We start from the raw sequence: 17,270 nt of genomic DNA, 5'->3' as shown, positions 1-17,270 counted from the left end.
GAGCCAGGTAGATCCAACGCTTACAAAATTAACTGCCCTTCACCCCAGGATGTGCTGGACTAGGTAACCAATTGGGAGCCAGGTAGATCCAACACTTACAAAATTAACTGCCCTTCACCCCAGGATGTGCTGGACTAGGTAACCAATGGGGAGCCAGGTAGATCCAACGCTTACAAAATTAACTGTCCTTCACCCCAGGATGTGCTGGACTAGGTGAACTAAAAATGGTAGAACCAGATCAGGAACTAAGAATAAAATAGTCTGAGAAACAAAACAACATGATTATGATGACAATGATAATGCTTTATTTTCCAAAAACTAACCACTTAGCAGGGTTCTAGTTCCTTGCAATATTACATACAACCATTATTATAGAAGCAAAAATGGCCTGCATTGTAAAGACTTATTTACAATCAAACTTTAGAGAAAACAAAATTTATGGACAAATGTTCAGTAGTGTTTGTAGTAAGTAGATAAGTACTAGGTAAGAATCTTGATACAACAAAGCAATTCTGCATATTTGGGATGAATGTGAAAATCAAAATATTGCTCCTAAAAGCTGAGAGATTGGTCCTAAATTCACATGGGATATTATAAAATGCCTAAAGCCAAGCCATTGTAAGAAAAGATACTAACAGTTTTTAGCAAAAAGTCAATTTAAATCTTTTTTCAAAAACACCTGAATATTTTACAATGACAAAATAGCTGAAAACATGAATAGCAGATTTTTTTTGACACAGTAGTTTTGGCCAAGAGGAGAAAAAAACGCTGTACTAATAAAAGCAGCTTAACTGTATACCAAACATGATTTACCCTGTATTCTCCATATCTGTGTCACAACCAACCAGACAATATATCATTTGTAAAACGTTGAACACCTTACAAAGACGGTGTACGAGTATTTGGTTACAGCATTATAACAAAGTATCATAACTTCCAGTGGATTTCCAAAACTTCTAATCATTTCATTTTCTCCACATCACTTACAGACATACTTGTAATACTAGTTATCAACTTCTATTTAAGGTTTAATGGATGATAGGGTAAACACTGGGACTAGATGTTTATAGCTTTGTTTTATAAACCAGCAATTATCAGCCAGTACAGGTCATAACTGTTAATGACTTTCATTAAACAACAGTATTGTTGAGAGAAATCTTCAGGAAATTACGGTACATGTAGTTAGAAACCATCACTTAAATGCAAATGTGATTTAAAGTCTCATCACACACAAGTCCAGGTGACCTACTAAATAATAAAAGCTTAAAAACTTATTTCAAAATGCTTAATGAAAAGATATTTAAGCTAAAAGGTAACAAACACCGACAATGATAGAAACAACACCATAATTTGCTTTATTAGTGATTCAGTACAACCATCATAGATAACGAGGCATAATTTACTAGATAACGAGGCATAATTTACTTGTAAGTAAAACACTGGAATGTAAATTTAACTATATATGCTATTTATTTATGTCCTTAAACCTGTTCTCTTCAATGGTAACAACTTCTGAGTATTTATTTACCTGTAATATCTGAAATCAACAATGTGTATTATGGATTTCTCTTCCAGGATTATCAATTTGTTCAAGACAATATAAAATAACAGTTTCAAAAAAGTTTTAAAAAATCTTTGCACAATCAGATACAACTTGAACAAGTAATTTTACTCCCTTTCCTACCGTCTACAATAATGTATACAGTTGTCGTCTGTATGGTATATACGGTAATCCCTTCCCTGGTGACCCTACTGTCTACAATAATGTATACAGTTGTCGTCTGTATGGTATATAAGGTAATCCCTTCCCTGGTGACCCTACTGTCTACAATAATGTATACAGTTGTCGTCTGTATGGTATATAAGGTAATCCCTTCCCTGGTGACCCTACTGTCTACAATAATGTATACAGTTGTCGTCTGTATGGTATATACAGTAATCCCTTCCCTGGTGACTAGAACATTGAATTATACTGTAACTGATTAAGATTTTGATTATCTTGACTTCCCTTATATGGTACTGCAGATTATAACAATTTGTTTCTGTTAAATGAAAGTTTTTGACTAAGGTATCGGGGAATTTTATGTAAAAGTGGTCCACTATGAAAAATCATTCTGGGTAATAAATAGTCTGCATAATCTAAATGACAAGTGTTGAATACATTACAGCTCTAATTATAGCCTTGACTAATAAGCTTGACTAAGGAATCCATAAAGTGTCCATAATAGCCGTATATACTGGATACGTCCCTCCGGTACAGTTTGTTCCACCATATTGACAAACATCTTCCAAAATCTGCAAAAATATATATAAACATTCTTGCATTATACAGGCAGTAATACCCATTAAAGGAGCTAATATTCATGACTTTTTCAACCAATAAGAGGCGTCTATTTTGTCAACTTCTCTTTTCAACCAATCAGAGGCTAGGCCTCCATTTGGTCAACTTCTCTTTTCAACCAATCAGAGGCCTCCATTTTGTCAACTGATGTTATCATTAAATGGAACATTTGTAATGGATTTTATACATAACTGAGGTTATGATATATATAAAGGAAGTTATGGTATACAAAAGGGAGGTTATGATTTACACAAGGGAGGTTATGATTTACACAAGGGAAGTTATGATTTACACAAGGGAAGTTATGATTTACACAAGGGAGGTTATGATTTACACAAGGGAGGTAATGATTTACACAAGGGAAGTTATGATTTACACAAGGGAGGTTATGATTTACACAAGGGAGGTTATGATTTACACAAGGGAGGTTATGGTTTACACAAGGGAGGTTATGATTTACACAAGGGAGGTTATGATTTACACAAGAGAGGTTATGATTTACATAAGGGAATTCGAAGTTATGATAATATAACAGTTTTACTCTCAATCAGATTTCAGAAGGTAAATTAACACTGTTTTATCAATACTACACAGGACATTATTATTTATAAATATCATTTAAAATACTAGGAACTTAAGATCAGGATATCATGTTGTAAATATGTCTTTTAAAACTTACATATATCAGTTACTTTGTTCCTTCAAACCTCACGGTTTTCCCAGTCTTTTCTAGAATACCGGTCAAGGTATCTTTATCCAAGCTGGACTTGATCTCAATTGTGTTGCTTTCCATGTTAATCGTAATGTTTTCTTCACTCACTGAAACAAAAAGAATGATAATGTTATGATGCTGCTGATGACAAGAACGTATACATGTACTCTAAACCTCTACTTAATTCAACCAACAAATGACAATCTACAGTACCAACTGAATCATACCATAACTCTTTGGGTCTGAATATCACAACATCACATTGAAATGTTTTCTCTTCAGAATTTTAAACTTAGGTTGGATCTGTTAAATATGGGCAATATCACACAGCGACACTTTCTGGAAATCTCTAGTGAGATATATATATATCATCATATTTCTTGGTGGAGATATAGTCAGAATCTACAGTACGAGGAGGGTGATTTGGTACTCAAACGCTCACAGAGCGTTGACCCGCGCAGCGCTCCGCTCAGAATTTGCACGGGTTTGCAGCGGGATTGCCGCGGGTTTTGAGCGGGCTTCGAGCGGATTGGCAGCAGGTTCGGGCGCGGGCTTGAGCGGGTTCGGGCGCGGGCTTGAGCGGACGTGTAGCGGACCCGCTCGAGCGGACTTGTAGCGGACCCGCTCGAGCGGGATTGTAGCGGACCCGCTCGAGCGGAATTGAATAGGACCCGCTCAATCAGTAATGACGGTAGACTTTCAACAGCCTGGTGTCGATTAATTATACTTTAATTACCATGTATATGTTTTCAGTTGTATCGTCCATCGTAAGTATTTATTGGATGATGTACCTCAACTATGAGATACAAATTCATATGTGTAATGTATTGCTCATGAAATCGTTGTTATAAGTTGAATAATATCTGCAATGATGTACAATATGACAATGTATTGCTCATGAAATCGTTGTTATAAGTTGAATAATATCTGCAATGATGTACAATATGACAGTGTACTTGATGTCAGCCCATTTTGATAAAAACTATTTGTAGGGAAATATTGTAGTTATTAAAGTTCAAATAGACTATTTTCATGCATGTGCAAGAACACTCACGAGTCATAAATCCAGTAATACTGGATATAGTCGTCATTTAGTGTTAGGAGCTGAGTCAATACATTGTAAATGTATCCTGTGACTGCTAACTGGTGACCGCCTTCTTTGGGAAAACGGAAAGGTAATCATTCCGGTTAATGGTGGACAATGAACCAAGTGTCCGCAGTAGCATTATTTCATTCTTACGGAATGGGGACGGGTCAAAAGGCGGTTTTGTCATCATTTCTAGAGTACTTAGGACGGTCGGATCTTGGTCAGAATTTTTGTGCACCTCGAGTGGGATATGGGGAACACGGAAATGTGCTCAATCCGGTAACCATTTTAATAGTGGACAATGAGCCACGTGTCCACGGCAGCATTATTACAATTCTGATTTAGCTGACCTTTGTATAGATGGCGTTTTGTGCATGACCTCGGAGAGGCCACATAAGGGGCTTGTTATTTTGATATCGACTTATTTTTACGTAGACATTTGAAGTATTTAGCTAGCAACATGTCTGTTTGAGAAAATTATCTTTGAATTTCTGTAGTAAGTTTCATAAACTTTACAATTATTTGAACATTTCGTAGTTTTAAATCTACGGCCTAAAGATATTGTGTTTTTATTACTATCATTATTTATGTGTCCATCGGGGACATCTCTTGCATGGCTAATATCACGGACATACACTTACATATATATTACCGGTAGATATCGAAATCAGTGCTAATAGTTTCCCAACTATAGTAGCTAATCATTTAATTACTTTCTTATCAGAAAAAAAATCGTCACAAGTGCATTGCTCTACTCGAGCTGACTTGAATTATATTTTTTGTTATCGTATGATGTTGATGAGATGTATACTCGCAAGACTAATAAAGAATTGAAAGAATTGAAAAAATTGTTACCATTTTAGCAACCTGGTACAAAATTATTATGTGAGATATCGAACACTTTTGTAAAGGATAATCGATTGCCTTCCCGATCTCTTTTTGCCAGCAAAGAAATACATGTAGTACGGTCTTTGATTACAAGACAGAGCATTATAGTATATACGTATGTATGTATATCTTATGTTGTATATATACTATTAAATGGAAATTGTCAAATAAAATACAGTTTAAACTATATAGACCACAAAATGATTGTGTGTGTAGTCCAATATTCTTTCTTTATTGTGAGAAAAACAATACATTTGTGTCATCTGTCATGTGTATGTGATAAAAACGTCAACAAAAACACATTCTAAACATATTTTAATCAATTATAACGACAACATGGGAATATTTCCTGTCCTTTTTATTTCGGAAGTAAAAAAAAAAAAAAAATACGTACTGACTATGCGAAAGTCACCATTATTATCAAGACCTAACACCAAAACCATGTGAAGTACTTCGTCCTTCACCGAGCTATTGACCAGTCCATTTTATGTCCGATGAAGCCTGAGATTAGATTAACTGTAATTGTATTAGATACACAGTGTACGTACATGTAATTGAAATTTTCCATTGAAACTGGTAGGTAACAAAGAGTTTCAGGAGAAGATATGAACCTTGTCCTCAGAGAATGTAGGAGATGAGTATCATTATCTGTTTTCCTGTAAAAACGCAATCATTGAAAATTTGCAAAGAAATTACATATTCTAAATTATTACCGCTCAAATCCAAATAAAACTAAACTAAAAGGTCTGTTAAAAGGTCATAATTATAAACGAAGTTCTAAATGATTTGTCTTTTTTTTCTAAATCAATCTCTTCTTTGATTACGTGTATGTAATATAATCCTATGAATATTATGTTTTTGTACCTGGATTGTTTATTCATATATATGTACGTGTGATACAATGTTAATGTTCCTCATGTAACACATTTCCATGTGTTATAGTATCCAAATAAAACTGTGTGTATGGAGACCACTTGGTTAAAATCGCGTCATTTACAAATCATGATTGGAGTTAATCAATGTGATATAGATAAATCCTCTATACACAGGACAAATACCGGTCGTGTACAGTGTAGTTAACGTTATAGAAATGTTTTCACCTGCTGTTAACATCTGCCAATCACAGATTTTGATTACAATAGCGAGTATACCTGTATCGCAGTGACCCCATCGGACCCCTACGGCTTTTTTTTACCTGCGGGCGGAATGTTGTTACATAAGGATTTAGCCTATGCTCCATGTTTACTAGTCTATCTGTATCTCACCTCTTACATTTAGGTCTTTTAGAATAAGGCACCTGCCGTTTTCCTTTTGAGGCCGTAATAGCGGGAGTAAAACCCGTTAAATCCGTATGCGATGATAGTTGTATTAATCATTCTTAAATCATATATATATTTCAGATTTAAATTAGGTACGTACTTTGTATTGTTGAAAGTTATACATTTATAATATGTACGTATTGGTTTAATGGTTGCAACATATCAAGATATACACATGCATTGAAATAAGAGCAATTACTTTCACTATATCTTTATATATATATATCACCCCCCCCCCCCCCCCCCCCCCCCCCCCCCCCCCCCCCCTCTCCTCTCTCTCTCCCGCTAAACCAATTTGTAAACATGTTAAAAAAAAATATTATATTAAAATATTATATTATGCCATCTTGCTGTATTTTTTTCATGTATACTTGTGTCGGGAAAGGTGGTTTTGCCCAATCCCTTATATACATATAAGTTACAATAAAAATATGTTTAAATAAAAAATCAGGGTAACTATTTATGTCAGGTTTCGTAAGAAAATAGAACACTCAGTATCCATATTTTTAATTTCAACACATCTTATTGACGAGATTTTAAGTCAATAGGATTGGACATCAGGCATAGCCTATATAAATCAATATCGTGATACACTTATTGATTGATCTTCATATTACTTTAATAAGGACGAACTTTGATATTTTACCCAAACGTGCATATACAATTTACATATATATACACACAATACTAATCATAATAACAACATTATACGTAATAAATCATGTTCGATATAAAAATCAAAGTTATGTAACCCTAGCTGGTAAATACTAGTCGCAATATACCGCTCGGCTAGAGAGATCTTCTCTTTAGCTCGATCGGTTAAGCGTAAGACTAGTAAGCCAGAGGTCCCGGGTTCGATCCCTAGCGGAGGCAGTGATTTAAATTTGATTAATCATGCGCTCTGTTACATATATATACAACAACCCGAATTGCAGTTGTGACCATACACAGTGCAATGTCAAACAGCTGCAGCTGCAGTTACAGCTTCGATCAAAAACGAATACAAAAAACCTGTCATGTGACATATATGCAAAATCAATGAAATTAGTTCTTTGGTGGTCTGAAATATCTCGGCTAAGCTATGCTCATTGACCTGCTGTCTGTCGCGCATATTGCACACAAGGTCGTGTGTCATTTGGATAGATATATCTGTGTGTATCAGTATAGAAGTCCATCACTTTGATGTGGCGTATGGTCTCATATATATGTATTGAACATGCTTTTATATCTCGATTATCAAGAAATATATTCATTTCTTACGTTTGTAGTGATGTGAAACTGGATACTTATCTGACAAAAACATCAGTCGTGTGCATTTCAAAATATCAAAGGGCTATTGAATTTATTTTTATGTGATGGAGGCACGTTTTGAATAGTTAGTTAATCTTTTTTGTTTGTTTTTTTACTTTTTTTTTCTTGCTTTTTTTTTTCAAAGTTACATTTTGTTAAATCTTTATTTCAGATTATCGATTGTCTTCTGTTGTAAGAATCAACACAAACATTAGCATTATCCCTGCCAGGTGTATGACGGGGACAATAACATCAAAACGTCACGAACCCTCTCAGCTGGATCAATACAGAACTCTTTTATCCCAAAAAAAATCACATCCACGACATCATACGTGTGATATGACTTGTCATCCTCCTTTGTGGAGAGCTCTCAATCCCACCCATCGAAGACGAGCCTAATAGATGAATCTTCTTAGGAGCTCAGGTTGACATGTAGCCTATGGTTTATTGTAAACGCCCAACAGGAATATAATCCGGAAACTTGTGTTTTATACCGATAAAGTATGTGTTACAAACACATGTACTGTACAGATTTTTACGATGGGTTTTGAATTTCTTCGATTTTTTTTCCATCTATGTATTGATTTATTTTCCCTCTGAATTTAATATAAAATGTGTGTATTTGATTTCTATACGACGGTATACGTAGATTATAATATGAGGATACATTCTTCATCGGATTTTATGACTTCATTTTGGGCATATTTTATTTTACGACCCAATGCAAAATCATAATGGTAGAAATAAAACAAGAAAGACAAACATAATTCATATTACTTATAGAACTCGAATTCCAACGACTATAATGTGTATGTTAAAGGTCTATGGTATTTACTTGATCAAATATAATTAAAACATGAATCATATAGATAGATTTCTAACCGTTCAATAATGTCTAGTTGTTAAGCTAATATTTCGCGGTTGCTCCAGTCGGAGAAGTTCGCAGTTAATAAATTCCATGCAAACACGCCTTCTCAACATTGCTTTTCTTCGCGTTATGTTAAAACGCCGTGGATATACGGAAATTAAATCCTATAACAGAACATGCTGTTTGACGTCACGGGTCACACTCATATTTTGCTCAGTTGTCATCGTTGTAAGCTTCGCAACTTGTAGATATGTACATATGTATGCAAAATAGATAAATGTTGGTGGTTTGATCTCTTAATCTTCCGTATGCTGCATAAACTGATGGTTTTGTTTTCTATTATTCATGTAGTTAGTCTAATTGACATCCAAACTTAAATATTTCATCAACTACGTCTTCTCCCTTGTTATTGACACCAGCGAATATCAAATCTGAGAACTACTTTTTATTTGAAAATGGTCACCTTTAGGTGGAAACAGGCCAAATTGCGTCATGTTCCTCTTTCATACGATCCAGCTAACATGTACATGTATGTATGTACACCAAAAAGACAAAACAACTTAGAAATATATCAGAATACTCAATCTAATTAAAACCAGATGTACATTTGCATTTTGCACTACGCTACTCTCCGTATGAACATTTTTAGATACAAGATGTTGTTTAAAAAATAACTTTGTGTTTAACCTTTTTCTATGATTATACTTTAAGATCCATAAAATGTATTTTTGTTAAACTAAACTTCATTACTTACGCTACCAAATTACTCTTGATTTGATACTTACACAAGCAGAAAACAACTCAAGCAAGTGAATACGAAAAACATTTTGTAAACGTTACATTACATTCTGCGAACGTTTCTGATGAAATAAATATGAGTTCCTTCTTATTCATCGTTATATTAAAAAAAAAAAGATTGCAGGATTTCTTGTGTCCATGTTACGGGAGCGGGATCGCTGGCAGAGCGGGTTTGCTGGCCCACCGGAGCGGGATCGCTGGCTGAGCGGGTTTGCTGGCCCGCCGGAGCGGGATCGCTGGCTGAGCGGGATCGCTGGCTGAGCGGGTTTGCAGGCCTTCCGGAGCTGAATCGCTGGCTGAGCGGGGTTGCTGCCTTGTCAGAGCGGAATCGCTGCGTGAGCGGGATCGCAGCGACATCGCTTGCGCGGGATTACGGCGGGATTGCAGCGGGGTTTTAATCCCCATCGCTCGACGGGCGCAAACACGCTGTGAGCGTTTGGGTACCAAATCACCCTCCTCGTACTGTATGTATGAGTGGTGTTGGCAGAGATATAGTCAGAATCTATGTATGAGTGGTGTTGGTGGAGATATAGTCAGAATCTATGTATGGTGTTGGTGGAGATATAGTCAGAATCTATGTATGAGAGGTGTTGGTGGAGATATAGTCAGAATCTATGTATGAGTGGTGTTGGTGGAGATATAGTCAGAATCTATGTATGAGTGGTGTTGGCGGAGATATAGTCAGAATCTATGTATGAGAGGTGTTGGTGGAGATATAGTCAGAATCTATGTATGAGTGGTGTTGGTGGAGATATAGTCAGAATCTATGTATGGTGTTGGTGGAGATATAGTCAGAATCTATGTATGAGTGGTGTTGGTGGAGATATAGTCAGAATCTATGTATGGTGTTGGTGGAGATATAGTCAGAATCTATGTATGAGTGGTGTTGGTGGAGATATAGTCAGAATCTATGTATGGTGTTGGTGGAGATATAGTCAGAATCTATGTATGAGTGGTGTTGGTGGAGATATAGTCAGAATCTATGTATGAGTGGTGTTGGTGGAGATATAGTCAGAATCTATGTATGAGTGGTGTTGGCGGAGATATAGTGACAGAATCTATGTATGAGTGGTGTTGGTGGAGATATAGTCAGAATCTATGTATGGTGTTGGTGGAGATATAGTCAGAATCTATGTATGAGTGGTGTTGGTGGAGATATAGTCAGAATCTATGTATGGTGTTGGTGGAGATATAGTCAGAATCTATGTATGAGTGGTGTTGGTGGAGATATAGTCAGAATCTATGTATGAGTGGTGTTGGTGGAGATATATAGTCAGAATGTATGTATGAGTGGTGTTGGTGGAGATATAGTCAGAATCTATGTATGAGTGGTGTTGGTGGAGATATATAGTCAGAATCTATGTACGAGTGGTGTTGGTGGAGATATAGTCAGAATCTATGTATGAGTGGTGTTGGTGGAGATATAGTCAGAATGTATGTATGAGTGGTGTTGGTGGAGATATAGTCAGAATCTATGTATGAGTGGTGTTGGTGGAGATATATAGTCAGAATGTATGTATGAGTGGTGTTGGTGGAGATATATAGTCAGAATCTATGTACGAGTGGTGTTGGTGGAGATATAGTCAGAATCTATGTATGAGTGGTGTTGGTGGAGATATAGACAGACTCTATAGCTATGTACGAGTGGTGTTGGTGGAGATATAGTCAGAATCTATGTATGAGTGGTGTTGGTGGAGATATAGTCAGAATCTATGTATGAGTGGTGTTGGTGGAGATATAGACAGACTCTATGTACGAGTGGTGTTGGTGGAGATATAGTCAGAATCTATGTATGAGTGGTGTTGGTGGAGATATAGTCAGAATCTATAGCTATGTACGAGTGGTGTTGGTGGAGATATAGTCAGAATCTATGTATGAGAGGTGTTGGTGGAGATATAGTCAGAATCTATGTATGAGAGGTGTTGGTGGAGATATAGTCAGAATCTATGTATGAGAGGTGTTGGTGGAGATATAGTCAGAATCTATGTACGAGTGGTGTTGGTGGAGATATAGTCAGAATCTATGTGTGAGTGGTGTTGGTGGAGATATAGTCAGAATCTATGTATGAGTGGTGTTGGTGGAGATATAGTCAGAATCTATGTATGAGAGGTGTTGGTGGAGATATAGTCAGAATCTATGTATGAGTGGTGTTGGTGGAGATATAGACAGACTCTATGTATGAGTGGTGTAGGTGGAGATATAGTCAGAATCTATGTATGGTGTTGGTGGAGATATAGTCAGAATCTATGTATGAGTGGTGTTGGTGGAGATATAGTCAGAATCTATGTATGGTGTTGGTGGAGATATAGTCAGAATCTATGTATGTATGGTGTTGGTGGAGATATAGTCAGAATCTATGTATGAGTGGTGTTGGTGGAGATATAGTCAGAATCTATGTATGAGTGGTGTTGGTGGAGATATAGTCAGAATCTATGTATGAGTGGTGTTGGTGGAGATATAGTCAGAATCTATGTATGAGTGGTGTTGGTGGAGATATAGTCAGAATCTATGTATGAGTGGTGTTGGTGGAGATATAGTCAGAATCTATGTATGAGTGGTGTTGGTGGAGATATAGTCAGAATCTATGTATGAGTGGTGTTGGTGGAGATATCATCAGAATCTATGTGTGAGTGGCGTTGGTGGAGATATAGTCAGAATCCAAGTATGAAATTTTAACTAAAACTATTGTCTGTGGGCCCCCGGGGGGTGGGTATAATGGCGGCGAGATCTTGTCCGTGACACTGTGAAACTTTCATGGCATGATTTTTGGTTGATCTTGGCCATACTTACAGTTACAAATGTCTGAACCCTATTGATGTACTTACCTTTTTTGTCCTTTGTAAGTACCCTCATGGCCGCATCAGAACAGCCTTTACAGGGCATATCCATAAAGAAAGTGTGAGTCTGAAATATAAAGAGTCAACATTACAGTATACCGGTAAATGCCCCCGCTGCCACTTGGCAACCCGAAATCTCAGCAGTTCCTGAGATTAGCTAGTTACATTGCATCAGGAAGGGACGGACATGGGTAACACTTAAAATACATGTATGCCCTCCAATTTCATGGTAGAGGCGTAAAAAACCTTGACCAATAAGTCACCAACCTAGAGGTTTATTATAACCATGCATCTTTGTCCATAAGTCCTTCTCTCTACACTAGGTCTCACTTCTCCTTCTAGCATACTAAGGCATGCATTAAACAAGCTAAACAAGCTTAAAACACTTATTAAGGTTTTTCAAGGGTGTTATAACAACAAAAGGCTCAGAGGGCCTGTATCACTCACCTGGTTTATTTGATCAAACTTCAAAATAATACTCATGTTCCTTTTTGTTAATAGCTTTATATATGTTGATGTCTAACAATGCTATATCTATGAGTAGTAATGAGCTTTTAATTTAAATCCACTTCGTTCCCTTTTCATACAAGAAGATTGCTGCTACTTAATCATTCAAAAATTGTTCCCAACCATAGACCCATACACTTTTTTCTCCACTCATACTGTAATACATTGTTTTAAAGTTCGGGAGATAGATACTGCATTGTTTAGATCCCAGGAGATAGAGTGATACATTGTTTAGGTCCCAGGAGATAGAGTAATACATTGTTTAAATTTAGACCCCAGGAGATAGAGTAATACATTGTTTAGGTCCCAGGAGAGAGAGTAATACATTGTTTAGACCCCAGGAGATAGAGTAATACATTGTTTAGGTCCCAGGAGATAGAGTAATACATTGTTTAGACCCCAGGAGATATAGTGATACATTGTTTAGGTCCCAGGAGATAGAGTAATACATTGTTTAGATCCCAGGAGATAGAGTAATACATTGTTTAGGTCCTAGGAGAGAGAGTAATACATTGTTTAGACCCCGGAAGATAGAGTAATACATTGTTTAGGTCCCAGGAGATAGAGTAATACATTGTTTAGGTCCCAGGAGATAGAGTGATACATTGTTTAGGTCCCAGGAGATAGAGTAATACATTGTTTAGGTCCCAGGAGATGGAGTAATACATTGTTTAGGTCCCAGGAGATAGAGTAATACATTGTTTAGATCCCAGGAGATAGAGTAATACATTGTTTAGGTCCCAGGAGATAGAGTAATACATTGTTTAGATCCCAGGAGATAGAGTAATACATTGTTTAGATCCCAGGAGATAGAGTAATACATTGTTTAGGTCCCAGGAGATAGACTGATACATTGTTTAGGTCCCAGGATATAGAGTGATACATTGTTTAGGTCCCAGGATATAGAGTGATACATTGTTTAAACCCCAGGAGATAGATTAATACATTGTTTAGGTCCCAGGAGATGGAGTAATACATTGTTTAGGTCCCAGGAGATAGAGTAATACATTGTTTAGATCCCAGGAGATAGAGTGATACATTGTTTAGGTCCCAGGATATAGAGTGATACATTGTTTAGACCCCAGGAGATAGAGTAATACATTGTTTAGATCCCAGGAGATAGAGTGATACATTGTTTAGGTCCCAGGAGATAGACTGATACATTGTTTAGGTCCCAGGATATAGAGTGATACATTGTTTAGACCCCAGGAGATAGAGTAATACATTGTTTAGATCCCAGGAGATAGAGTAATACATTGTTTAGGTCCCAGAAAGATAGAGTGATACATTGTTTAGATCCCAGGAGATAGAGTAATACATTGTTTAGATCCCAGGAGATAGATTAATACATTGTTTAGACCCCAGGAGATAGAGTAATACATTGTTATATTAAGGGCCCAGGAGACAGAGTAATACATTGTTTAGATCCGAGGAGATAGAGTAATACATTGTTTAGGTCCCAGGAGATAGAGTGATACATTGTTTAGATCCCAGGAGATAGAGTAATACATTGTTTAGGTCCCAGGAGATGGAGTAATACATTGTTTAGATCCTAGGAGATATAGAGTAATACATAAGGGCCCAGGAGATGGCTACATAGAGTACTGGAGAAAACACTGAACAGGAATATTCCTGTCTGACTTAACATTGTTATGACCATGCATAAAGATAACAGTAGCGACAGAAGACATTAAGTGATTTTTTTTACCAGATCGCTGTTGCAATGCCCTTAGGAATGAAGGCAGGTCAAATACAGGGTACAGTTTGATATCAAAATGGAGTTGTTTATCCAAGCTATAGGGTGCTCTTTAGGTATCAATCTTCACCGCGATAAACTAATTTATTATCTTGTTCATTCCTGATAATTCGATACAAAATACTAATACAGAAAACTTGTGTTAGGTATATATATTTTATTAAATTGCCATGCATCAGGGCTATTTTCTATCAAAATCCATTGATCACAATTTTGATGTTAACCAGAGTGAGGGAGACATATAGTATTCCCTGTACATATGTCACCAAGACAGTCTGTTCCATTCTCAACATTTTTTTTTGGTTCAAATGATTATTACATGGCAATTATATGATCAGTAGCATTTTATGTTAGTGTCAGGCAATCACTTAACAACTGCCACAAAACATTAGTATTTCTATTGTTGGTCAAAATATCGTATATTTAGTCATTTGTGTATGATATGCCAACAAATTATAATCTCTATAACAGTCAGAGTAAAAGAACCAATAAAAAAAGAGTGTGTTGTAAACCAAAATTGGATTGTTTCTACCAGTAATGTATGTATAATCACATGCATTGAGACCAGTATATCCCAGCTAGAGGCTATCAGTTAAAATTACCAAACAAGAGGTCCCAGAGGCTATCTGTTAGAAATAATACCAAGCAGGAGATTCCAGAGGCAAAAAAACTACAAAACAGGAGATTCAAATGACTATCTGTTAGCTATATTTCCCTTGATGGTCAGTCTCAAAATTGAACATTTCCAACTAGTTAACATAAGTAGCCCTTACATATATTGTATGTGAAGCTAAAGAAAACAGATCCAGTGCTTCTTGAGAAAATACAAACAAGATCTTTTATGGAAAGAAAGATGGATGGACTGTGAACCACAAACAGTTAAGTATGATTTAAACAGCACAGTATGTTATTATAGTTGGGCTGGGCTAGAAAAAAAACTTTTATTAAACAATTAATACTTTTTTAATATTTGTGCATGCATTTGTATTTATTTTCTAAATATATATATACAATGTGTAAAAAAATATCTTGTTCTAACATGTAGTACTGTCCATTATCTGGGGTGATGGGGTTTATCAGAATATTAGAACAGTCATAAAACAAACAACATCTTTGTCACATGTACATATTCAAAGGTTTTTTTTTATCATTAAAGATAAAATTGTGATAAGACCTATACTGATTCATGAAGTAGCCATATGTTGCACACTGACAACCAATATAGCTTTCAGTGAGTAGCATAAGCTAAATTTTTTTTAAATACATTATATATCTTATATACCAAATAATCAATAGTATTCAGCACATGTTGAGAGGATTGTGAACACAAGAATGTCCTTATTTGTGGCTAAGTGACTAAAGACAATTTAAGACTCATTTTTTGTGGACGTTTTGATGGAAGGACACAAAATCTTTGCATTCTAATAGAAGCAATATTAAATAAAGTTTTCATTATCAAATACTGATATAGTATGGAGGATTGTTTGCAAATGCAAACCTTTTTTAAGTGAACTATTGGAAACCTGGTATAGATTTTTCCTGGAGAAAGCTAGTATCTTTTAAAATAAGCCCATGGCCAAAAACCAGTAAAATATGAAGATGTGTTATCTACATATATGTGTAACAGGAGAGGAGAAAATGTAGCGGCCAGACCGGGGTTCAAACCCAGGACCTCCGAACACTAGCCAGATGCTCTACCAATTGAGCTACCTGGTCACTGATGATCGACCCAGTCCAGTCCCGCTACACACCTCCCTTCTTTTTTTCAAGTCTTCGCCCTCGAAGACACACAAGACCCTTATACCACCACTGTGGGTATTTTAGTTAGGTGCCAATTTTGTAACGGGAGAGGAGAAAATGTAGCGGCCAGACCGGGGTTCGAACCCGGGACCTCCGAACACTAGCCGGATGCTCTACCAATTGAGCTACCTGGTCACAGATGATCGACCCAGTCCAGTCCCGCTTCATATGTATATATTTATTTGTATATGAATTTCATAAATCAATTCCATATATCCTTATGATGTGATTACAAAGTAGAATGTGGGGACATGACTCTTAAAGCTTTTGGAAGAAGCTGATTTAAAGCGAAAATTTGGCACATCATCCTTATTACACACTAAGCAAATATGTCTGCAATATTCTATAAAAAAAAGAAAACCCTTTTAATGCTTGCTTTCAAAATAAAAATGGATTTATTAGTATTAGTTAAGATAAATTAATATTTAACTGAAATAATTACTATAAATCATTTATACTTAAGAAAGTACACAGGAATGTATTTGTATGACAGAATATTTTCTTTCCCGGACGTTCATTGTTAGACTACAAGAACAGGCATGAAATCTCAATGTGATTATATACTAGGATGTACATATTCTATTAACAGTTTCACAGCCTACACAACTTTGAAGCCTAGATTCTACTGAAATGTCAGTAAAACTGTCTGTTTTGTCAAACGTGGGAATGAATATTGAATATTTAGTTGCTTTCTGAAATAACCAATGCTATTTTATGTAGAAAGATATTTCTTAAGATGGCCAAATGTTAGAAGTGACATATCCGGGTTGTGCCACGTTTCCATAAAACTGTTGCAGTAAAGTGAAAGTAACATCTGTGCATCAACAGTATGCTAACGACTAGACAAAAATGTCGGTGATTTATGTAACAAACAAACATAAGAATGTACTTCACCACACATTGTTACTGAAAATTCCAAAAACGTGTGTCTAGAAATGTAAAAATATTTCACATTCTGCACGCATACCTGTTCTGCCATCTTCTTGTCCGTTTTCCTTCCTCACCAGATTTTCCCTCAGTCCTATTGAACTTTTCCGGTATCTGTCAAACAGGCGCTTGAATAAACT

At 36.2% G+C, this 17,270-nt stretch overlaps 1 long non-coding RNA gene across 1 annotated transcript; it reads right to left on the bottom strand.

Moving 5' to 3' along the window:
• Positions 1-282: 282 nt before the first annotated feature.
• On the bottom strand, positions 283-17,269 carry LOC117328791. Its single transcript, XR_004533046.1, has 4 exons — positions 17,171-17,269; positions 12,129-12,207; positions 3,021-3,160; positions 283-2,295 (listed from the first exon to the last, which is right to left on the bottom strand). It is a non-coding gene; the product is annotated as an uncharacterized LOC117328791 (long non-coding RNA).
• Position 17,270: the final 1 nt, after the last annotated feature.

The sequence above is a fragment of the Pecten maximus genome, chromosome 6, assembly GCF_902652985.1.
Source record: "Pecten maximus chromosome 6, xPecMax1.1, whole genome shotgun sequence".
In the NCBI taxonomy this organism is placed as follows: Eukaryota; Metazoa; Mollusca; class Bivalvia; order Pectinida; family Pectinidae; genus Pecten; species Pecten maximus.
This window is presented reverse-complemented; position numbering and strand designations above follow the sequence as displayed.